The following is a 25173-nucleotide window of genomic DNA, read 5'->3' as shown; positions in this document are numbered from 1 at the left end:
AAAATTAATGATTCATGATTTTTTATATCGGACATAAAGTAAACATGGCTTACTGAATCCTCCAATAATAAATAACTGATAAATCAAAACTTCTAGAGGAAAACATTGTCTATAAACCAGGATTACATATTTAATAGTACAGTGTTGCAAGAGCATGCCTTTCAGCACTGATGCATTACATAAGAGGATTTGACAAGGTTAGAATTTGTGTTGCTAATGGAAATTATTTTTTCAAGAATTAACCTTTAGTCTATAAAGAATGACAGATATTCAAATATTCTCAAATGAGTATTTAAATTGAAAATTTCTATTCATTCCTGCCCCCCAACAGAACTTCCATTCTAGATTCCAGCGTGTCATACACACAATTGAATTCTTAACAGCTGCCATTCAAAAGAACTGCAGAGGACCATTTGAAAGTAATATTTTGCTCTGTGTGACATCTCATTTTTTTCCCCTCAGAAATCATAATTTTTTTACACACCTCATAGTCTTCCTAACAGGAAACCAGCTCTGCCTGTCATTTTGATTGGGGAGGAACCTTGTTTTCCAGGTCACTGGCTTGAATCCTGGAGACAAGATATTCATGAGGGACCTGGATGGGGGATTTACAACTCGGTACAGAGTTTTCCTCTCCATTTGCCAGCATGCCAGGTCAGTGAGCTGCTCTGTCAGAGGGAAGATAATGGCTGCTGTAGTGCCCCCTGCTTATTACACACTCAGTGCTTCTGACCTCCTTGGGAGACCCCCAAAGCATTCTGATTTGGAGCATTCCTGTATGCTTTAAGACCCTCTCACACCTAGAGTGGCCTGTCCGAAATGCAACATCATGCATGACTTTGGAGAAGGCTACTTCTACATAGACTTCAAACTTCTTTCCTCCATTAATAACTTTTTGAATGTGCAAAGAAGAAAAACAATTGTTTTTTTTAATGTAAATTTCATAACTCAAATCAATGCATCCAATTCAGTAAAAATAAAGTAAAATAAAATCATCAGTACAATTGAAATAAAAAACAAAAACACAATTTGTCACCCTTTATTTTCAGCTTGAGCCAGTCACCCTTAAAACAAAATATCCTTGATTTTAGACACCAAAATAGCAAAATTTTTATTTTTAAAGAAATACATACATACATATATATATATATATATATATATATATATATATATATATATATATATAATTTTTTAGTAGATTGTAATGCTGTCTTAGGACCTGGAAATATTGGAAGTGACTCCTCATCCTGTGCTAATGCCTTAACTGGATTCTTTCCTTCATAATAAAATGGATGTTCTGGGACACTGAGCAATGGAGACGAAGCAGAGGGTTAACTGTGCCTTTATTTCCTATCCCAAACACACATCGCATGCATTATCTAAATAGCTTTACTCTCTGCCTGAATTTTGAAAAAATTTCTTTGAACAACCAATCCAGCACCCTCTGATCATCTGGATGAGGAGCCAGTAAATTCATGAGCAAATGACATCAAAGCTAGGTGACTATCTTAATGTGGGGAGAGAAGCACCACTTCCTCTGAATCAGGACAGGCCCAGAGGTGGTTTACAATCACAGCTTTCCTACCTTATTATGATAAATTCAGTGGTCACAAAAATAAGAGCATAATTTCTGGGCAAGAGGGATTTTCACAAGAATTTGTCAGACATTCCACATTTCCTCTCCTTATTTCTGTTACAAAGCATTTGTTGATAAAAGGAGCACACCTGTTCCAATACAACTTTTTACCAAGTATTTTTTTCTCCAAAAGGAAAAACATAATTATCTACTGATGCTGGGGGAGTATCCCACATATCTTTCCTAATTAATGTCTTCTGTAGATATCTTAATTTAAAAATTTAAAGCTGAATTTTTATTACATACTAGAATTTTCTGACAGCTGTATAGGATAACAGAAAAAAAAGAACAGAGTCATTACATTGTATGACCTTGCATTTTGTTAAGTGTAAATGTGTAGTAAATATTGAGGACTGATTTGGTGGAGGTAGAAATTTAAAAGAATGTATTTACTTTTTGAAAAAGGGAAAGTTCTGAAAGTCGAGTGTATGCCAATTACCTGGAAACATTGTCCACTCAGATCTGTTATGCACCGGCACACAGTGATTGGCTCTGCAAATGACAAAACACAAGAGAACAACAAAGGTTGAGCCCTACCAGCATCTTGTGTCCACACTGCGGGATCAGCTTCCAGGAGAGGTTCAGATTTTACTAGAGGGTCATCAACATTTTAGTCTCAGAACCCTTTTCACTCTTAAAATATGTTGAGGACCTTAAAGCATTTTTGTTTATGTGGATTTTATCAATTGATGTTTAACACATAGAGAATTAAAATAGAATTTTAAAATGTTTATTTATTAATTTAAAACTAGCAGTAATAAATCTGTTTATGTTAATATAAATAACACATTATTTATGACAAATGACTATATTTTCCCAAACAAAATAATTAGTGAGAAGAACAGCATTGTTCATATTTTTCAAAGTCATTTTAATGTCTGGGTGAATAGAAGACAGCTAGATTCTCTTATCTGCTTCATCATTTAACCTGACTGAATATGTTGGCTCTGTTGAACTGTATGAAGGAAATATGGCCTCTCACAGATATAAAGTTGGAAAAGCCAGGAGTGTTTTAATAGCTTTTTTATAATTGTGTATGTTACTCATTGATAATTATACCAAAACTCAACCTGTGGTAATTTCTTCATGGTTAGTTTCAATGTGTACTCTAAACCTATAAAAACTTGTTTCATTAAAGTCATTAGTCTATTTTTCACTTGGAGTGAGTCTTTTATCCACACACGATTTTGTAATAACTTGACCTGGTCTCTGAAAAATCTTAGGCTACTGAGTTATGCACATTTCCAAATATTGATACATTCTATTAAACAATACCAAAAAAATCCCCGTTTATAAATATCACCAAGGACCACATTAGAAAAGTCTTTCACTATTGGGAAGTTGTCAAATCCTAGGTAGAGATGCAAGTTTTAATTTTTTATTTTTGTTTGAAAGCTCTAATTTGATCATTGGCAATAAATACTGTTAGTTGTTTTCCTTGAAGTGACATGCTCATTTTTGAGAAAATCCCTGCCAAGTATCAGGTCTGCATAACCATAGTTTGTCAGTTGTTCTTTCAAGTATACACGTACACCAAGAAAAAATGGCTGTTGTACCTCGTAACTCGAATGATCACATAACCATCATGATTCAGTATCAGCAGAATGCTTTTCATGAACTTTGCAGTTGTCACATAAGAAGTCTTAATTATCAGAACTTAATAAACTTATTAATGTTTTACTCCATCAAGGATATCCTTAAGTGAAACTGGCAGTACAGTTTGACATCACTGCCTTGATTTATACTATGGTACCAGCAGTTAATCCACAATTCCATTTGTATCAGTAGGGCAAATATCAACACAGAGAAAAAGACAAGTAATACCTAGTATTATTATTGGGTAAACAGTTGTGACCTCCTGGGCACAGTGAAAGCATCTCAGGAACAGATTCACAGATAACACTTGCAGAACTGCAGTTTTACAAATTCACTTGCCTCCACCAGCAAATTTTAAGCAGTTCAGAAAAGCTAAGGAGCACAGCACAGTAAAGTCTAATTCCTTCTTTTACGCATCAAATTGTTACCTTCAACTAATTAAAAAGGTTTTCACAGGATTCCATGTGGGTAGAGGAGTGCAGTGGTACAGACCGTGCCACCTAGTGCTGCCCTGTGGGAGCCATATGCTTCATACACAAATGTGCATCCCACACATCCTAGAGATATATTTTATGTCCTTGGGTAACATTTTAATTCTCAGTATCTGAGGAACTAAGCATTGTTTATGCCCAGAATACTAACAAACTTTTCTGTGCTTTTTAAATTATTTATCTCTATATACACACATAGAGGTATATTAGACATATCTAATTAGAAACATGCTTGGCTAGCTCAAAAAGTGAGCAAAACTAACATAATATTGTATATCAACCATACTTCAATAAAAAAAAGAAAAGTCATTTTCACTTAAACAAAACACCAGTTGTTCAGTGGATAACAATAGGAACTATCATTTATTGGACCAGGTACCATTTTAAGCATTTAACTGGTATTACCTCATTGAATTTTCACAACAATCCAAAGATAGACATTTTATTATCCCTACTTTACAGATGAGAAAATATAAATACAAAACAGGTAAGTAAATTTTTCCCAAGGTTACACAGCTAGTAAGTGGTGAAACCAGGGTTTGATACTGAAGTTAATGTTCTCAACAACCAAAGTATACTTCCACTAAAAAGACTGATGCATTTTGAAATTTAAATCCATATATTGGAAATATTTCAAATATATTTTGAATATTAAGACATCAGAGCACTATTAAATATCTGCTGGCAGTTACACACATTTTTATTTTTAAAAAGTGTACATGGCATTCCAATTTCAGAGTACTCCTAAGTGGAAGTTTCAGACTTAAGATAAGAAAAGCCATAAAGTTATTTCATATATATTTATTATCCTAACCATGTTATAGGTATTATTGGAAATTTAAAATGGAGTTTTATTTGTGCTATTTACACCTGCCTAAATTGTATCTTGTTACATATCACTGGTAGCGTTCTGAAAGTGCTTTTAAATCTCAGGAACAATATAAATTATTTCCATTTTTTATATGTAAAATCAAATTAGATTTTTCAGGCATCAGACACAAATTTCTATATAAACAAAATACATGTGCACACACATACACACGTCACAATTAGCATTCTTTCATTCATTCAGCAAGTGTTTGAGAGTGCACAATGCTTATGGATTGAATTGTGTCCCACCAAAATTCGCATGCTGAAACCCTAACCTCTGATATGATTACTTGGAGATTGGGTCTTTCAGAACATAATTTAGGTTAAATGAAGTCATAAGGGTTGGCCCTAATCCAATAGGACTGGTGTGCTGTGTGTATAACAGGAGGAAGGGACAGTAGAGCTTCCTTTTTCTCTGCACGCTCACAGAGGAAGGGCCATGTGACTTGGTGAAAAGGCAGCCATCTGCAAACCAGGAAGAAAACCTTCGCCAGAAACCAACCCTAATGACACCTTGATCTTGGATTCCTAGCCTCTGAAACTGTGAGAGAGTACATTTTTGTCATTTAAACTATCCAATCTGTGGTATTTTGTTATGGCAGCCTGAACTGACTAATATAACACATAACAGACATTTTTTTGTCACATGACATATATTAATTTCCAGATTGAATGAGTGGTGACACCACTTCAATACATGATGCACAAGATCAAAGAAAAACTATTTCTCCCTCAATCTTTGTCTCTCTCTTGCCCCCCACACACATACACACCCTCACACCACACCACCTCACTTAAAACAATCCTTTAATCAACAGTGTTTTTTCAGAGTCAAGATTTTAAATCAAGCATAATTTTTTAGAAGGTGTAGCCCAAGTTTCCTGACCTTTAAAAGAGCTCAATCCAAGCACAGTTTAAGTGAAATGATTAGAGGATTTTTAATTGAGGACTGGATTTGGATTCAAATCTCAGACCCTGAACAAGTCAACTGCTTTTTGACTCTCTGAGGTTTCAGTATCTTCAAAGGCAAGAATAATTTCTTACTCACTAGGCTGTTGTGATAATTGAATGAAAAAAGAAATATAAAATCATACCTCACTTTTCTGACTACCCGTCAAAGCCTGAGGAAAATTAGAAAGCTAGCATGGTTTTCACTGCTCCCTTTCAGCACATTCTTGTCCTCTAGGACGCTCACTGCCCAAGTGTGGTCTTCCTTTGTACCAAGGAGCTCGTGCTCTGGATTGTTGCTCTCAATTCTTGAGTCCAGGCACCATAAAGCTTCTAGCATTTTATTTCCAGCTTAATAGATTACTGCCTAGAATGTAATTATCCCTTCAGCTTAAGTCAGGCTTTCTCTGCCTTTTGAGGTATACAACAGCTAATCTGATAAATTAATTCTTATAAATAGCAGAAGATGAGAAATGTTCACACCAAAACTCAAATAATTTTGACACATACACTCAACAGAAGCACATACAGCCAATCATTCTTTTTTACCTATTTAATTTTAAAGAGTAAGTTTCCTAATTACCTGTGTGTGTTTTTGAAATTAACTAACTGAATTTAGTAACATAAATTTATTTATTTACATTACTTTAATTTGGTACAAGTAAATATTTTATCTAAGTGGTTTTCTTATAATGAAAATAAAGTGAGTCTAGTTCAGAGACCATCCAGAGCACTTCATTATATAATGGAATAGTATGAGTTAGTACAACTTAGTACAATTAGTACAACTGCTTCAATAACAATTCTTATAATCAAATCCCAAATATCACAAACATGGAAATTTTACAATAATAGAAAAAAGCAAAGCCCATAGAGTTAGACAGACTTGACTTCGAAAAAATGAGTTGTGTTTGCACAGGCTAATAATGAAAAACTTTGCAGTCAGTTTTTAACCTATAAAAATAATGAATGAACCTACATTACAAAAAGGTTTTTACAATAACATAAGACTAAAATTTGTTGACATGGTGATTGTGTCACAACTCCCCAGCCATCTGCACTCTTTCCATTTCTCCCCATTCCTACAAACCACTCCTGTCATTGACTGCTAGGCTAGACTAGTACTGAGGCTAATAGCCTGATCATCCCTACATGCACCTGCTCTGCTCCGTGACTTTACAATGAACATTTCTTTGTCAAACAAGACACTACTAGACTTTGATGATGAAAACTTGGAGAATGGTCAGAAATGGACAAGACCCAGGAGACAGAAGATGGGAGAAATAACTATACAAAAATCATACAACAACATATGTAAAAGGTGTTAGATAAAACAAGAGGAGGGAGAGTAAAGGCATTGCACTTCTGGAGACTCAATCTCTGGGGAGTGTGGAAAGGTACAAGTTTTTGGAGAGGGGAGATTAGAAAATGGGAAAGCATTGTTAGAAGATACCAATTGGATTCTCAAGATGTATAATTAAAGACTGAACTGCCTTTTTATTTTGGAGACAGTGGCAGAAGGTGACTGTTGAAATATGGTTCTTTGAATGAAACTTACCCTAAGTTTGAATCATAGAGATCCACAGCATCAGTATTTATATATAAATTATACACAACTATTTTATCATGTTCTCAATAATGAATGTCATCTTTATTTTTCATGTTACTCCAGATGCAATATGACTTAAAGGGAATACAAAAGACTTAGATTCTTTGACAAAAGACTGTCAAAAGCAATAAGGATATTTGTACTTGACTCCTGTCCTCTAATAATAACGGTGTAACACCACTGAAAACTTCTGTCAGTCCAACAAGACTCCACTGCCTTTGTATAATGCAGACCTCCTAGTTATCCAACAGCTCCATCCTTTGGTTACTAGGATGAAGAAGTTGAATTAGGGCCTCACTGAGAGTCACACTAGGTCATTACAGATAGAGAATAATTGTCATATGTATTAAACAAATTTCAATACGGCATGCATAACATTATGCACATTATATATTATCCCATCTATTTCCCAGGGCATATGTAGTGGGAAATAGTAATATAATGATCATCCCTACAATGAAGGGGAATGAAACAAAGAAGTTAAATAATATACTGTATTAATTAGACTACCATGCTCTATTAGTATATAGACTAATATACTATATTAGCATATTAGTTATATATAATTCATAATTGTATAATCACTATATTGATTACTCTATATTAAGTATGTTAGAGGCTACTTACATACTGGAATTCAGGATAAAACTCAAAGTTACATCAAAGATCTCTAGAGCAACCCACTACCTAGTCTAGAAGCCCAGTGCATATTCAAACAGATTAAATCCAACAGAAGTAGAAGATGAAATGGAAAGCAGGAGGTGGGCTCAAGATGCTCTTGATTCCCCAGGCTTACCAGATCTGATTACTCCAGCTGCTACTGGTCAGTATAAATGGGGATCCAAATGTTTGTCTAGGATGGCTCAGTTTAATCAACAGAGAAAGGATGAACCTGAAGTTTGACAGTCTTAGTATAAGCAGCTAGTTGGGTCCTGAGCAAGCAGAGTTGGAAACTAGGACTTTATTTTCATCTGAACACTATGTTTTTTTAAGATGTTTTAATAGCAGAGTTTATCTCCTGTGACCAAACATTTTAAATATTTATATGCTTACAAGTTTGGCTTTTAATAATGATTGTTGATCTTCCAAGCATTTCTGAAGATCGTATACTTTATTCCTGTGATGAAAAAATCAAGACTAAGTACAGTTTCAGTGTGGTTTTGTATTTCCTGTCTTCTTGTCATAGATAAACTTATATGCTTAGCTGCAATGTCAATATCATCTTACAGACAGGCATTAAACATAGGGGAGATGGTGAGCCATCACTCAGATTAAATGCCATAGGCTTTCCCCCCCATTATAAATCTGAGCGATCTGACCTTAATAGCAGGTGTGTCCTATTTCAAGAGACACTGGATTTGGTGGTAGACTAGCCTTGCATGCTATGCACAAACTCTGTTTTATGACACTCCTTTCTCTAAGTGAGGGCTAACTACAAATTACTTGGTATGGCCAAAAGTAGGAGAAAACTCTCAAGTAGAAAGGAAAGTTTGCTTGTGTAAATTAAGCCACCCTTGAATAAACAAACAGTAATTGCTATAGTAACTCTGCAAATCACAGAAACAATAGGACTGCATTTTTTTAATATTTGAGAATGTCAGTTCATTGCTTCCTGTTTACTTGCAATTATTTGAAAATAACCTGGATAACTTTATAATCAAGGTATTTCCTCTTGGCTCCCTGGTATACATCAGACTGCCTGAGGAGAGGATTGACATCCTAAGGTGTCCAAAGCATAATCAGTCTTAAGAGCTGCTAATGTTAAAATCCTTACTAATGTTAATCAAATATTTAAAAAAACTTAGCTTGTTAAACACACACATTTGCACACAGAGACACACACAAACACACACACACACTAGAACCACATTAGTTTTTAAAACACAACTGGTAAGTGATATTGCCTAATTTTAAAATTATTTTGCACATGTTCACTTTGCAAAACTACATTTATGCACATTTCTGTGTCTTAGTGTACATGTATAAGTAGTAGTCAACATAGGTTGTTTGAAAGGTTTTAAATAGTATTCAATTTCTGCTTAATAGTATATAGTTAGTAAAAGTTGAAACATCAGAACATATATTCCCCTCAAGTAAAGATATTTTCATTAATGAAAAAAATACTCTTGAAGCTTTTATTCTGTGCCAGCATTGATTGGGCAGATTTATTTTATGACTGCAATCTCAGTAAATCTATATAACTCTGCTGAATATTAATATTATAAGATAAACTTTATGTATCTAGTTATTGGTGTGTTTAAACACATACTAAGTTATTAGGGAGATATTAAATTGGATTAAAGCTGATGGACCTAAATTACCTAAAGGATAGTCAGAATCTGAACCTGTACCTTGCTAGTCTAAACCTTCTGTGCTCTGGGCACACAACCCCCTTCAGTCATGCTCTGGCACAACCATCCTGGGTATCCTGGCTCTCCTTCTCCAACTATACACTTTTCCTAGGTCCTCTTACCTAGTCCCATGAATTTTCCCATTTATTGGTCTGTGTGTATGCCCATGATTCCTAAGTATCTTTCTCTAGATCAGCCCTCTCCATGAATGCCAACCTAGAATATTTCATGGATTACTATTATATCCAACTGTCATAATGATATCTAATAGACATATTCCTTGGTCCAAAATGGGGCTCTTATTTTTTTCATGAGTGTTGAAGGGCTTCTGTTGACATGAGCAGAAATTTTCACGTATCACTTTCTCTCAGGAGATGAACTGCCACTGTAACTTGGTTTTACTCATATGCTGACCACAATGCTTTGTTCTTTCACTGCTTCTGTGGACTCAAGCATACGATCCTTAATTCTAGGACTGCCTCCCAGTTGATACAGGGTTTTCTCCAGGTGGGCATATCATGGAAAAATCATCAGGAAAATCTCATCATAAGAAGTATTTTTAAGATAAATAAAAATTGGAGACTCTGCTGTTTGTATTCTTCATTTTGTTATTCCTAGTTCTCTATTATTGGTTTAAAAAACAAGAAAAGATAAATATGCAAATATGGAGTGAATATGAAGGCAGACAAAATTACGTTCAAGTTCTAGTTCTATTGTTTATAATCTATGTACCAATAGACAAATGTTTAACAAATAAGTATTATTCACTCTAAATTGGGGATGATTGTAACACCATGAAGTTGTCAAAGAACTAAATGAAATTAAAAAATGACAGGCCTTTCTTGCAAAAACATGAATGGATCTAGAGGATATTATGCTCAGTGAAATAAGCCAGGTAGAGAAAGACAAATACTGTAAGATTTCACTTATTTCTGGAATATAAAAACAAAGTAAAACAAAAGGAACAAAATAGTATTAGACTCACAGATGCTGAGATGAGACTGTGGTGGTTACCAAGGGGGAGGAAAATGGGTGAGGTGGGGGGAGGGGGAGGAGGACTATTGAACCACTATGATGTACCTTTGATGAAATTTTTTAAAAGTCGAATAAAAATGACAGGGCTTTGTATATAGTGTCTTCTTTAGCTCTCTCCCCAACCCTGAGAAATTATTTTTTGGATACATCATTTGGAGAGCTCTTTGGTATTTCAGATTATCAACATAACTATTCACATAGCTTCTCACTTTCACGAAGAGTTGAAGGTATACTGACAAACTATACCTTCTTCCCCAAACAGAGGAAATCAGAACAGAACTTTTCAGAGATGGATTGGAAGGAAAGTCACCTTATAATTTTCTCTAAAGAACTATATTATGCTGTGAGGTAACATTAAGCAAATCATTTTCTCTATTAAGTAAGGTAACTAAAATACTACTTAAAATTCTAGGTATTTTTGAAAGACAACAGCAATAAATCTACAGACATAAGTTGTCACTGGCTGCAGCTCAGTATTATTCTCAGTGTCATTTATTATCTTACTAAATCACTGAGATAGAAGGATGCAGCTGAACTGAAAGAGACTGAAACAGATTTTAAGTTCATGGAGCCCTGTTCTGTGTGATTTGGAATCAAAATCTAGAAAACAATGGCTCTGCAGCATCATCCCTAAGGGGGCCCAGGAGGAACAGACAATGTATTTACAGGCCTTAACCAGTCTGTAATCTGTGCCAAAATTTTCCAACTTGGAAATAGCTGTTATTAATGTAATCCTTCCTGCTTGCCTAACTCTTGGTTCAGTGCTGTGTGTCCAAGACCTACTCTCAGTTCAGAGGCTGTAACTGATTTAAGGTTCTAGAACTTCCAACTATACTGATTTCCAGCAACATCCAGGGCCTAGTCAGAAACTATTTGTACAATCCCTCCACAGTTTCCAGTTTTCCTTATCTCCAAATGACAAAGATGGTTTAGTGTAGGAATCTAGAATAGTAAGGGAAGGAGCTTTTATCCTTAGTTCCTCCTGCTTCTTTAAGAATATTCTGCCCTATTCCTGTCTCTTCAGAGACACCCACATGCACATACACACACTCATTTCTGTTCTTCTTCTCCAAGTTTTCCACTGTTCTATTCTGGCAGATGTTCTCAGCCCACTACCTTTCTATTCTAGTTTCTCTCCTCTAGGGCAGTTGTTCAGCTTCAGATTTTCATGCATTGCAAATGACCAGGGCTCTTCCCAAAGAAACTGATGCTCAAAGATTCCTTGAGCGGTCTTTTCTCAAGCAGATTTTCATCCCTTGGTCACTGGAGAACGCAATGTCATTACTTCAGCACTAATGCCAGAGGATAGCTCTTGGCATAATGTCTACTTAATTCTTCACCTAACTGCCATAGTATTTCTCAGAAATCTCAGAATAAGTTTCATGGCACAACACTGCAAAATTACATAAAAATATATCTCTTGTGTGGCTGCTTTCTTCTGCAACATGAATCCATTGTTCACAAACTCATTTATGTATTCATATTCATTCATTCATTCAAAAAATATTTATTCAGTTAGGAGCAGTGTAAAACATGGTATACTGGATGTGGGGAAGAAAATGGAGAGCAGGCATGGTTTCTTTTCCACGGGACTTATGTTGGATAGGTGGACATGAGTCAAATAGTTGCAGGATTAAATAAATAATGTATCATTATTATATATTGGCACAGTCAGATATATGCCTTCAAAACAAGAGTATTTAGGAAAAATCCTAGTCTCAACTGGGATCTAGGGCAGAGTTATCAGAGGAAGTGATGTCTGAGTTAAAGAATGAATAATTAGAAGGAGTTAACTAGACAAAGTAGAAGGAAAGTATTGCAGGCAGAGAGAATGGTATGTACCAATTCCACTAAGGAAAACAACTGAAAGAAGCCCCGTGTGGTCGGAGCATAGACCTAGGCAGAGGAATTGTGTGTGTGATACATAGAACTAAAGACCAAGGCCAGAACAAGTTTTGATATTTGCCCCAAGAAAAATAAAAAGTCACTGAAGACCTTGAATCAAAGGGTGGAAGATGGGGAAATGGGAGGGCTGTGTAATCAGATTCTCATTCTATGAGCCCATTCTGGCACATATTGGAGACTGGATTAAGATGGTGTTAAGAGTGAGTGTGGGAAGTCCAGTTAAGTGGAACAATGATAAATTAGACTAAGGTAGTAGCAGTGGAAACAAACAAGAGTGAAAAGAAATGAGATAAAATTAACAAAATTTAGTATAACATCCTGAATTCAGAGGTGTTCTCATATATTTCATGAGTTTCCTTCCAGTTCTTAATCAGATAGCCTGGAAACAGAAAAATTTTCTATTACCAGAAATATCAAGAATCATACTATACAAAGTCATTTGAGTCCCCAAGAATCCACTATTATTCCCTAGAGAGAGAGTAAAAGTAGCCTCTAATAGTGTCCCTGGGTTACACCTATAATTTTCACTACAGAAAAGAACAGCTTCCTCCTCATAATTAACATGGTCACAAAAATCATCCAGCATTGAACAAAAAATAAAGCTGATTTTCTTCCAGTAGAAATACATTATCTAATATACTACTACAATGCTAGGAATGTAAGTGAAAGCACTTGTAAACTACATAGTTCATTCAGTTTAGTTATGTCACCTTACCTAAAAGCATTACATTTTGAGAAAAACATTTAGGAATTTTTTTTTTAGAAACTAGAGAATTGTGTTTAATTATGTGACCCAGGAACCAAGTTTCCACTCCTCTTTGCAATGGAACAACCAATCCATTTGAAGAGAACATAAAAAGTACATCATGCCTCTTGCAACATGCCAGTGAATAATATTTTCCCCTCATGTCTTTTTCACAGCAAGAAAACAAGAACAACTGCTTTACACCATTCTCAAGTGGTTTTAAAAGCTCTTTAAACTACTCAGCATATTAATGATTGGCGCTTTATAAATTACACCCATTGAAAGGCCAAAATAACAAATAAATAGAACATTGAAACTTATCTGTCAGAAACTTGCCTCTCCCACATTCAAAATGAACAAAGACAAAGCAGACTCCAGTTGACATTACTGTAGTCAGAAACAGCTCCGAGACCTGTAAGACCCTGAGAGATGAGCTGGCTATTTTTTTTTCCCCAAAAGAAAATCTTCTCTGAGTTCATAAGTCAAGAAATAACTAATTAAAATGTAACTCCTCTAGCAGAATAAAAAGGGAGGGGGCTATCTTGCTTCTTTTATTTCCTTTCTTTTGTTTATTTTAATTACCAGGCCTTTCAGTTAACTATGATTCAATTTACATATCAATGCCATAATATCATATAAAACACCTTAAAAAAATCCAGATGAAGTGGTGAAAAAATTCATTGGAACAGGTGGAGGGAAAAAAATATTAGTAAGAATGTTTGATATTTTGAACTGGGTGGTGGTTACATGAGTGTTCACACATGTTAAAATTCATCGAGCTGGACACAGTTTTGTGTATTTTTCATTGAGCTGGGGACTAAGATGTGGGCATTTTATTGTATGTACCTCAATTGTTTAAAAAAATTTTAATGAAATGCTCCTAAAAAAATCAGAAGGCAAGCTTCAGGTTATTTCACCAGAAGCTTAGTGAAGGTAAGAAAATAAAAGGCACATTTATAGCACATTATTCACCTATGTTTATAGATCTTCAGATTAGATGTTAATTTGTATTTCTAAATAGCTTTAGAAAGTATATGAAAGAGCTGACAGTTTTTGTTTGGCTGTTTTCCCATCAGAATATAATCACTTAAAGAACAGTCCTGTATACTGCTGTCACCGAAATGGCAGCAGAGGGGAACAAGTGGTATTTGCACAAATGAATACATACACATCTATTTATTTTAAAAGGCAGAATAAAAGCTTATATTCTGAAGAACTCATTTGTTGACTGTTATTTAAATAATCTGTAAATATAGATTATGACAAGTAGGATAAATTATAAAACTTAAAACTGAAAAGGTATCATTTACCACTTAAATAATAAGTACTATGGTTGACTGAAAACACTTCTATTGATAGTTGGAAAACACCAGAGATATGGAATTAGTCATTGGTATGCTAAAGAGCAAGAGTATCTACCCAGCAGTTCTCAGAGTCTCCTGGGATTTTTCATGCTGCTCTGACTGTTAGAAAAGGGGATGGTGGATAGAGGCAGTGCCTTCCCCAACTATTCTGGCCTCATAATAATCTCTCTTCTCTGGCATTCTCTCCAGAAAATTTAACTACAATATACTCCAAAAGTAAATCAGATTACACATTACTATATCACTGTTCTTTAATTCGCTCACATTCATGATAACAAAATAAAGAAATTTGTTAACATTTCAGTGTCTATGGCTCCTATGTTCTGGGTGTTGCATAGGTTTACATGTGACTGGGATAGGTCTTAAGGGAATGTGTTCTTTTAGAGTGCTAGGAAGATGGACAGAGCTATAAGAGGATAGGCAGAGAGAATCCAATGATCCCACACACTGCTAATCTGATAAGAAGGAAGCTATGTAAATTGGGAATGGAAATGGAGGTCAGCTTACATATTCTCCCATAACACAGCCAGGGAATCAAAAAAGGGGCTCCTAAGAGGCCAGTTCTCAGCCTATGCTCAAGGAGATAGGAGAAGGACCTCCTGGTGACAGGCAAGTCCTTTGTGTTCCATTGAGATAAGGGGCATTTGAGAAAGACTGAGATGTCTCAGGGTATACCAGCAGTGGTCTATTGATGTCATTTCCTTCCTCTGTTAAGTGCTGAGAAAGAACTCAGAAACCTTTAAAGATTTCAATTGCTCAAGATCTAAAACAGAAAATAACTCTAACTCTATGACACTAGTGAGAAGAAATTCTTCCATGATCACGGAGACAAATTCACCACAGGAGGAGGAGATCTATTGATAGCCTGCAGTGTGAGTCCAGGCAGCAGAAATTACAGTCTCAAGAATTTGCAGTTGATATGAGATATTCTTTCTAGTTTATTCTCTTGGATGCAGACCCATAAAAAGGGCTTTTTGGAAAAGAAAGACAATGAAGAAAGGTAAGACCACTCCACATAAGAGCTTATTCTACTACACCTCTCCTTCCCCCATAATACATAACACACACACACACACACACATACTATCATAGGAGTTAGACTTAGTTGTGTCTCTATGTCTATTCCATCATCCCAGTAGGGATCTGCTTTTCTCTGATGCTTCCATATACCTTCAGCTGGTTTACAGTTTGATTTCCATGCTGGCAGCTCCAGACCAAATGATCCAAGAAGTTAACAAGTCCAGCACTTCAAGAAAGTAGTTAACCAAAACTTAACATAGCAATTAGAATATCTGGGCTAATAAAAAGGAGGGGGGACAAAACCTCTACAGAAGTGAACAGAAAAAAAATCAGGATTCCCAACTGAATTGGAAAGAAAGGCCCTGTTGCAAATAGTTATATCAAATTTGCTTACTGTGTCACAATAGCAAAGTTACAAATAACAAGTAAGTGAAATTTTTAATATTTCAAATAGTAATTTATAAATATGTTCTTCAAATCACCCAAATCCAATGAAAATTTTAGATTGTCTTGATCTATACTGGCATAGAATGACTGATATGAATGAGAATTTGGGGTTTGGGCCCCAAATTATTTCATGCAATGTAAAGTAGAATAGAGTGATTATGGTTAGAACCCAAGCTCCAGAAGCAATACTTTGCCATATAGAACTGTGCAAATTACTTCATGCTGTCTAAAGGTCCTCCTTGGTAAAAGGAGAATGGCAGGTGTTTCTACCTTAAAGAGTGCTACAGGCATTCAATAGGATAAGTACTCAGTACCTGTTAGCTGCTGTTATGCTAGCTCCAGCTACGCTTTTCACTCAGCATGTGAATTTAAGCTAGTCACTTAAGGATTTAGAAGCCCATTTCAAGTCAGCTCAGCTCATTTTCCTCTTTTCTCCTTATATTTAATAAAGATATTTTTATAAGAATTAAGGTTCATTACTACTCATTTCACATTAATTCAAACCAATGATTGTAATAAATAATCATGTTTTACTAAAGGGGAAAATTCTATAGATTAGTAACAGTATAGATATGCTTTCATGAAAGTTTTCTTTTAAAAATTTACTTTGACTTTTAACTCCTAATCCTTAATTATATCATTATCACTTTCAGAACTTCTAGTAGATAGTACTAAGACATCTGCTTTTTAGGGAAAAAATATATAAAATATGTATATTTGTATGAATATATAATAGATATATTAAACCAACTGTATACAGTTTCTTATTTCTAAATAAGTGCAAACTATTCTATAAGAAGTAAAAGTTCACTATTAGTTATTTCAACACTATCAGACAAAAGACTAAAGAAATCAATTGTAACAGAGAAATGAGAACATGATTCTTTACAGTGTTTCCATTATTTTACACTGAAAATATTGGTTTCTAATTACATTAACATAATTTATATTGACTTTATCCTACGTTTTACCTATGAGGGTTTTAAACTGACACACTAACAATAACACTACCTTATTAAAATTTTAGAGGTTTTTTTTGTTTGTTTGTTTTTGTTTTTCTTCTATTTGTCCTAAAGTTAAAATATCAGGAATTTAGAATAGTTTGAAATAATTCTTTTACTGGGTGGTTTTGACAGCTTGATATATAATTAGGGTCATTTGTTTCAGTTGGTTTTCAATTTTTAAAGTTTAATTTTTAATTTTTTCTTTAACACATAAAATTACATAAAACATAAAAGATTCCAAAGGAAAAAAAAGGTGCATACACAAAGGTCTTCATTCTATTACATGTCCTCTGCCCTGTATCATTCTCTCCCTTCAATTTTTATTGTTTTAATTTATTCTGTCACTGTTTTATTTTAAAAATATAGGCAAATATATGTGTATATTGATATTCCTCCCTTTTCTTAATCATGTATTTTAAACTCTGTCTTCATTATCAGTTTTTCATTGAAAGTTCATCTTCAAGATCATTCCATATGAATTCCTGGAGATATTCTTTGGTCCTTTTATAGTTGCACAGATTCTATGTTATAGATTTTTCTTAATATGTTCAACTGTCCTACTTACTAACATTCAGTTGTTTTCAGTCTTTTGTTATAAGGTCACAATATATAGCCTTAGGCATATTACTTAGAATACATGGCTAACCACTAAGAGTACCATTTCACATTACCTTTTGTTTAATCTCAAATACACATGCAGGTAGTTTAGTAAAGTGTTACTGTTTTCTTTACTATAGCTTAGTCTGGGAAAATGCTTTCTAAACTGCCATGAACTCTAGGCACTGAGGAGGAAGATATAAGAAGACTTGACCAAGAAGATTGATCAAGTCAATCAAGGACAATTTCAAGTGGAGAGAAGGGAAATCGAACAAGTCCACATTGAATGGCTTTTCAATAAAGAATGCTCAACTACAAAAATTAAGTTGGGAGTTTTGTTGCTGTTTGTTTTGTTTTGTTTTTTTAATGGAGGGAAATAGGACAGGTTTGGAAGAAGTCCTTTGGAGAATTTGATTGGGGGGAAATTATAGGTAAATTTAATTTCCATCTCAAATAGCCTCATTGAAGTCAAACCCATAAATTTATGCTTCAATAAGTCATCCTAATTCCCCCATATTCTCAGTGTTCCAAAGCACCATGCAGTAGATGAGGTGGCATATCTAGGGCTATGTGAAGAGCAAGGCAGATGTGCTATACTGACAAAGATGTGCTATACTCCCCACTAGGGAATCATGGGGACTTGAAACACATGACTGAATGGTTGACTGTGGAACAAACTGAGCAGGAAAGAAGGGGACCATAAGAAGACCAGTGGATAGTACAAATGAAGTTATTCAGTGCCTTATGAAGTAAAAGAGCAAAATAATAGTCCCTGATTAAACATTAACTTTGAAATTAACAGGATTTTTCTCACCAAGTTAAAATTACTGTAAATGATCAATTTTACTTCTAAAGAAAGTAGTGAAAGACCTACAACATGTTCATACTGGAATGGTTTTTTTAATGGAAGCAGTTTTATCATTGTGGCATAGGCATATATTCATACATGTTTTTCATAAGAAATTTATCATAACAGTTATAAGTCTGACATAGTTTCAAATTATACACAGCTATATTCAGAGGTTAATAACTGTCCAGTATGATACTAACACTCCCCATTGAGCCACACAGAGCTCTCTTCAATTCAAGAGTCATATTTGGAAGCAAGTCCACATCCCCACTTCATCATTCTATATTTAGTATTTCCTTATTTTCCCTTTTCCAGCCAACACAAGACTCTTCAATTACAATGGTACTTCCTTTGACTAGTCAAAATCTGACATTGCCAAGGATTCAAATTATCCTCTTAATTATAATATTCACAAAACAAAAAAAGTGATACATTTCTGCTTTTCCATAACTTATCTCTCTTTTCCTGCTTGTCAAAAATAAGACTTTGTGCAGTAATATTAACTCCATAAAGACAAAAACTCTTTCTTATTCCATGCTTCCTAAATTTCTATCCCAACTCCAGCACCTAATCTAGAGTCAGATCCCTATATGCATTAACTATGTAGTAATGGAAAATATGAAATAATACACAATACAGTTTATGATAAGCAGAAGGTTTACAAATAGATATAATTATATTTATTTATTCTACTATTCTTTAATATGTGCTTGATTTCTAGGGCCTTACTCTGTTTGGATGCAAGTAGAGGGGGTGCTTTATAGAATAGACTGCAGTAAGCCCTTCAGTGTTTCTAAACTATAATTCCCAAGAAATGTTAATGTAATAAACTAAAGTTGAACTAGGTAAAGCAAAAAATGAAATGTGCTAGAGGGCAATTTGATTGATAAATACATTTTTTAAAATCAAGATTGTTTCTTACGAAAGCATGCAAACCTTAGAAAGCCAAAATATCCCACTTGGCTATTTATTATCAGTGTCAATTGCCACATGTTAAATTTAGGTGTTAGACCTGACAGTAGAAACAGAAGGCAGGTCTTCATAATTTAACCCATCATTTTGTTCTTGTATGATTCAGCCATGTATTCTTGAAACAGTCTTAATTGGGATATGTATTTACATGTAGAAAGTTATTCAGAATATTTAACCTAAAAATAGAAATAGCTGCCATAGTCAATACATAAATTGAATTACTGCTTGAAAATATGATTATTTTAAAAGACAAGTCAATCTTTGTTGAAAGATATGAAGCAGTAAATTACACATCAACATAAGAAAATTATAGGGTTTTTGCTCTTGCTTTTGTTTTTGACAAGATAAAAGTTTCTCTTTTCACTGTCCAGAATTTACCAGACCAGAATTATTAAGTCCACTCCATAATTATAAAAATGATGAGAAATAAATTTATGGGGAAACAAGACATAGTAGCTCAGTGGATGACTAATGGTTTATGCAACCTTTTGTTATGGATAATTAGTTCAATTTAGTAACTGAAAAATTTTGAGTCAATAATTAGTTGCATGTAGATAAGACTCTAGAAAAATGTTTAGCAAATAAACCTCTCTTCAACAATTTCTCATTTCTCATACTGCAAAATTTATACACAAGGAGAAATATACTTAAGAATATAATCACTAACATATTAGTCCAGAGGTTTAAAAAAAGAGACCAACAGTAAAGAGAGCAAATAAAGAAATGCACTGACTACCTAAATCTTAGTTTTTCTTTCAATTACTTTTAGCCTTGTTATGTGGGCAGCTGATTATTTTTAAGGAGACATAGATTCTACAAAACTCTCTACTCCATTCCCCACACAATTAAAAGGATATGCTTTCTAAAAGGACAATCTAATAATATACTTTCAGGTTTCAAAATCATCCAATATGAACTCATAATTTTCAGAATGAAATCTAAAAATCACACACATTACTGTGGTATTTGTAACTATTTGTGACCAAATCTCTGCTTATGAGTCTAGGCTGTTCTTACACTCTTTCTCCTACCCCACATACTAATTACATTTATTATTTTTCTTCATTCATTCATAAAAGCGTGTATCCAGCACCTAATATATGCCAATGTCTTATGTGTTTGACATACTTAGGGGAACACAGATACTTGGCCGCACTGAGCTTATATTCTCTTCTCTAACTCTGACTTATTGTAAGGTTCAGATAATTTAAACAGGGGTTAATACTGACAGTTCCTTCAATTGTGTACCCCGAGACGTGCCAAATGGTGTCTTATATACTATTTCATTTGATCATTACTTGAACCCTGTGTTACAGCTATACTCTTCACTTTTCACACTTTGGACCTTTGACTGTGCAAGTCTTTCCTATGTCGGAAATGGATTTACCTTCTTCCACTTCTCACCCAGTTCTCCTAGCTCACTTCTCTAGTAATTTAAGAAACTCAGCTCAGTTATGAACTCATCAAATAAGGACTGCTTGACTGACCCCAAAACCTCTCTTCAAGATTAGCTACGGTATTTCTCCCATGTGCAATGACATAAATCAAATACTATATTTACAAGATCATTTTGGATGTTTAATTTATATTTTATGTGAAGTAGATTGCTACCATTTGGATATGTTGACCTGAAAATAGGTTATTCAATTCTGTAAACATATTTTGATTTTTGGTTTTTGGATTCAAGAACATAATTTTACAAGAAAAGACAACTTTTTTCAATATGTACCAAGCAACAATATGCTCTTTTGTTAATGTGGTTGTGTTGCTACAAAAATTGCTAAGAGATTTGGTTTCATTGTTTAAAACTCTTTAAAGGTGCATCTGAGATTATGTACACTGTTTGACTAATGGCTCAAATAATACTTAAAGGTAGTCAAGTGTGTATGGATAGGTTTTAAGTATACCTGTGTGTGTGCATCTGTGGGTGTACATCAGACCTGATTTTAGAATGGGAGATAGGAATTTCATATAAGTTTGGCACATGATTATACATGGATAAGAGCACATTTATTAAATACTGAATCATAACCTTATACATGGGACAAATAACTCATTATCACAGTATTGGGGATGAATCTCTTAGTTTGAGCACTAAGTAAATGAATTTAAATCTCAAAAGTTAACACTATAAATGGATACGAAGTAAAAATCACCTAATGGTGGGGACTTCCAAAGAAGAAGCAGATTTCTTATAAACTCTAGAGTGCTTCTGTTTCATTGATGCTATAGACTGAATGTTTGTGTGCCCCCAGAACTCAAATGTTGAAACCTTATCCCTAGTATTTTGGTGGTTGGAGGTTGTGGCCTTTGGGAAATGATTAGGTCATGAAGGTGGAGTCCTCAGGAATGGGATTAATTCCTTTATAAAAGGCAACCAGGGGCGGAGCCAAGATGGCGGCATGAGTAGAGCAACGGAAATCTCCCAAAACCACAAACAGTTTTGAAAATATAACAAAGAAAACTCTTCTTAAAAGAGAGACCAGAAGACACAGGGAAACAGCCAGACCACATCCACACCTGCGAGAACCCAGCACCTCACAAAGGGGGTAAGATACAAGCTCTGGCCCAGCGGGACCCGAGCGCCCCACACCCCAGCTCCCAGTAGGAGGTGAGGAGTCAGAGCAGGGAGGGAGAGGGAGCCCAGGACTGCTAATTACCCAGTCCCAGCCATCTGCACCAGAGCACAGACACAGTGCATGCGTGAGGTGCTGGGAACTAGGGAAAAAGGACAGTAAGACCTATGAGTGGGTCCCTGCAGATGTTGCACCTGGGACAAAGAAAAGCGAGTGCTTTCTGGAAGTCTCAAAGGGACAGGGAACAGGCCACAAGATGGAAGCATCCCGGGACACTTAGTCCAGCAGCAGGGAATCTGGGGATCTCTGGGCACACTAACCCCCTGGGCAGCAGGGAGCAGAGCACGGAGGTCCCTCATGGAGATAAATAGCCTCCTGGCTATTCCCCCTCCAATGCGGCTCCACCATATCGGAGCAGCAGCCTCATGCAGGCCACAACCACTGCAACAGTGGAGATAAACTCCATAGCAGCTGGGCAGGAATCAGAAGCCCTTTCTGCGTGCGCTGCCCAGCACAAGTCACTAGAGGTCGCTGTTCTCCCAGGAGAGGAAGGCCACAAACCAACAACAAAGGAAGTTCTTCCAGCCGTCACTCGTGCCAGCTCTGCAAACTATCTCTATCACGATGAAAAGGCAAAATTACAGGCAGACCAAGATCACAGAGTCAACACCAGAGAAGGAGACAGACCTAACCAGTCTTCCTGAAAAAGAATTCAAAATAAAAATCATAAACATGCTGACAGAGATGCAGAGAAATATGCAAGAGCTAAGGGATGAAGTCTGGAGGGAGATTACAGATGCCAGGAAGATTAAAGAAGTGAAACAAACTCTGGAAGGATTTATAAGCAGAATGGATAAGATGCAAGAGGCCATTGATGGAATAGAAACTAGAGAACAGGAACGCACAGAAGCTGACACAGAGAGAGATAAAATGATCTCCAGGAATGAAACAATATTAAGAGAACTGTGTGACCAATCCCAAAGGAACAATATCTGTATTATAGGGGTACCAGAAGAAGAAGAGAGAGAAAAAGGGATAGAAAGTGTCTCTGAAGAAATAATTGCTGAAAACTTCCCCAAACTGGGGGAGGAAATAATCGAACAGAACACAGAAATACACAGAACCCCCAACAGAAAGGATCCAAGGAGGACAAAACCAAGACACATAATAACTAAAATGGCAAAGATCAAGGACAAGGAAAGAGTTTTAAAGGCAGCAAGAGAGGAAAAGGTCACCTATAAAGGAAAACCCATCAGGCTATCATCAGACTTCGCAAAAGAAACCTTACAAGCCAGAAGAGAATGGCATGATATATTTAATGCAAAGAAACAGAAAGGACTTGAAGCAAGGATACTGTATCCAGCACGATTATCATTTAAATATGAAGGAGGGATTAAACAATTCCCAGACAAGCAAAAGTTGAGGGAATTTGCTTCCCACAAACCACCTCTACAGGGTATTTTAGAGGGACTGTTCTAGACGGGAGCAGTCCTAAGACTAAACAGATGTCATCAGAGAAAATAAAATCACAGCAAAGAAAGCAGACAAACCAAATACTAACTAAAGGCAAAAAATAAAACCAACTACCCGCTAAAAGCAGTTAAAGGAAACATGAAAGAGCACAGAATAAAACAACCAACATACAAAGAATGGAGGAGGAGGAATAAGAAAGGAGAGAAGAAAAGAATCTCCAGACAGTGTATATCACAGCTCAATAAGAGAGCTAAGTAAGGCAGTAAGATACTAAAGAAGCTAACCTTGAACCTTCGGTAACCATGAATCTAAAGCCTGCAATGGCAATAAGTAAATATCTTTCAATAGTCACCATAAATGTAAATGGACTGAATGCACCAATCAAAAGACACAGAGTAATAGAATGGATAAAAAAGTAAGACCCATCTATATGCTGCTTACAAGAAACTCACCTCAAACCCAAAGACATGCACAGACTAAAAGTCAAGGGATGGAAAAACATATTTCAGGCAAACAACAGAGAGAAGAAAGCAGGGGTTGCAGTACTAGTATCAGACAAAATAGACTTCAAAACAGAGAAAGCAACAAGAGATAAAGAAGGACATTACATAATGATAAAGGGCTCAGTACAACAAGAGGATATAACCATTCTAAATATATATGCACCCAACACAGGAGCACCAGCATATGTGAAACAAATGCTAACAGAACTAAAAGAGGAAATAGAATGGAATGCATTCATTTTAGGAGAACAACACACCACTCACCCTAAAGAATAGATCCACTGGGCAGAAAATAAGTAAGGACACAGAGGCACTGAACAACACACTAGAACAGTTGGACCTAATAGACATCTATAGAACTCTACATCCAAAAGAAACAGGATACACATTCTTCTCAAGTGCACATGGAACATTCTCCAGAATAGACCACATACTAGCTCACAAAAAGAGCCTCAGTAAATTCCAAAATATTGAAATTCTACCAACCAGTTTTTCAGACCACAAAGGTATAAAACTAGAAATAAATTCTACAAAGAAAACAAAAAGGCTCACAAAAACATGGAGGCTTAATAACATGCTCCTAAATAATCAATGGATCAATGAACAAATCAAAATAGAGATCAAGGAATATATAGAAACAAATGACAACAACAACACAAAGCCCCAATATCTGTGGGACGCAGCGAAAGCAGTCTTAAGAGGAAAGTATATAGTGATCCAGGCACACCTGAAGAAGGAAGAACAATCCCAAATGAATAGTCTAACATCACAATTATTGAAACTGGAAAAAGAAGAACAAATGAGGCCTAAAGTGAGCAGAAGGAGGGACATAATAAAGATCAGAGAAGAAATAAACAAAATTGAGAAGAATAAAACAATAGAAAAAATCAATGAAACCAACAGCTGGTTCTTTGAGAAAATAAACAAAATAGATAAGCCTCTATCCAAACATATTAAGAGAAAAAGAGAATCAACACGCATCAACAGAATCAGAAATGCAAATGGAAAAATCACGACAGACTCCACAGAAATACAAAAAATTATTAAAGACTACTATGAAAACCAATATGCCTACAAGCTGGAAAACCTAGAGGAAATGGATAACTTCCTAGAAAAATACAACCTTCCAAGACTGACCAAGGAAGAAACACAAAAGTTAAACAAACCAATTATGAGCAAAG

General features: G+C 35.3%; 1 long non-coding RNA gene across 1 annotated transcript in view; it reads right to left on the bottom strand.

Annotated features, from left to right (window-relative positions):
* Positions 1–1292: 1292 nt before the first annotated feature.
* The window catches only part of LOC108400789 (uncharacterized), a 292621-nt gene continuing 268740 nt past the window's right edge, over positions 1293–25173 (bottom strand). The window contains exon 6 of the long non-coding RNA XR_012131211.1: positions 1293–2128. This is a non-coding gene — a long non-coding RNA (uncharacterized lncRNA). The remainder of the gene's footprint in view (positions 2129–25173) is intronic.

This window comes from Manis javanica, chromosome 1 (assembly GCF_040802235.1).
Source record: "Manis javanica isolate MJ-LG chromosome 1, MJ_LKY, whole genome shotgun sequence".
NCBI lineage: Eukaryota > Metazoa > Chordata > Mammalia > Pholidota > Manidae > Manis > Manis javanica.
Note: the sequence above shows the minus strand (reverse complement) of the source record. Positions and strands in the feature narration are given on the sequence as shown.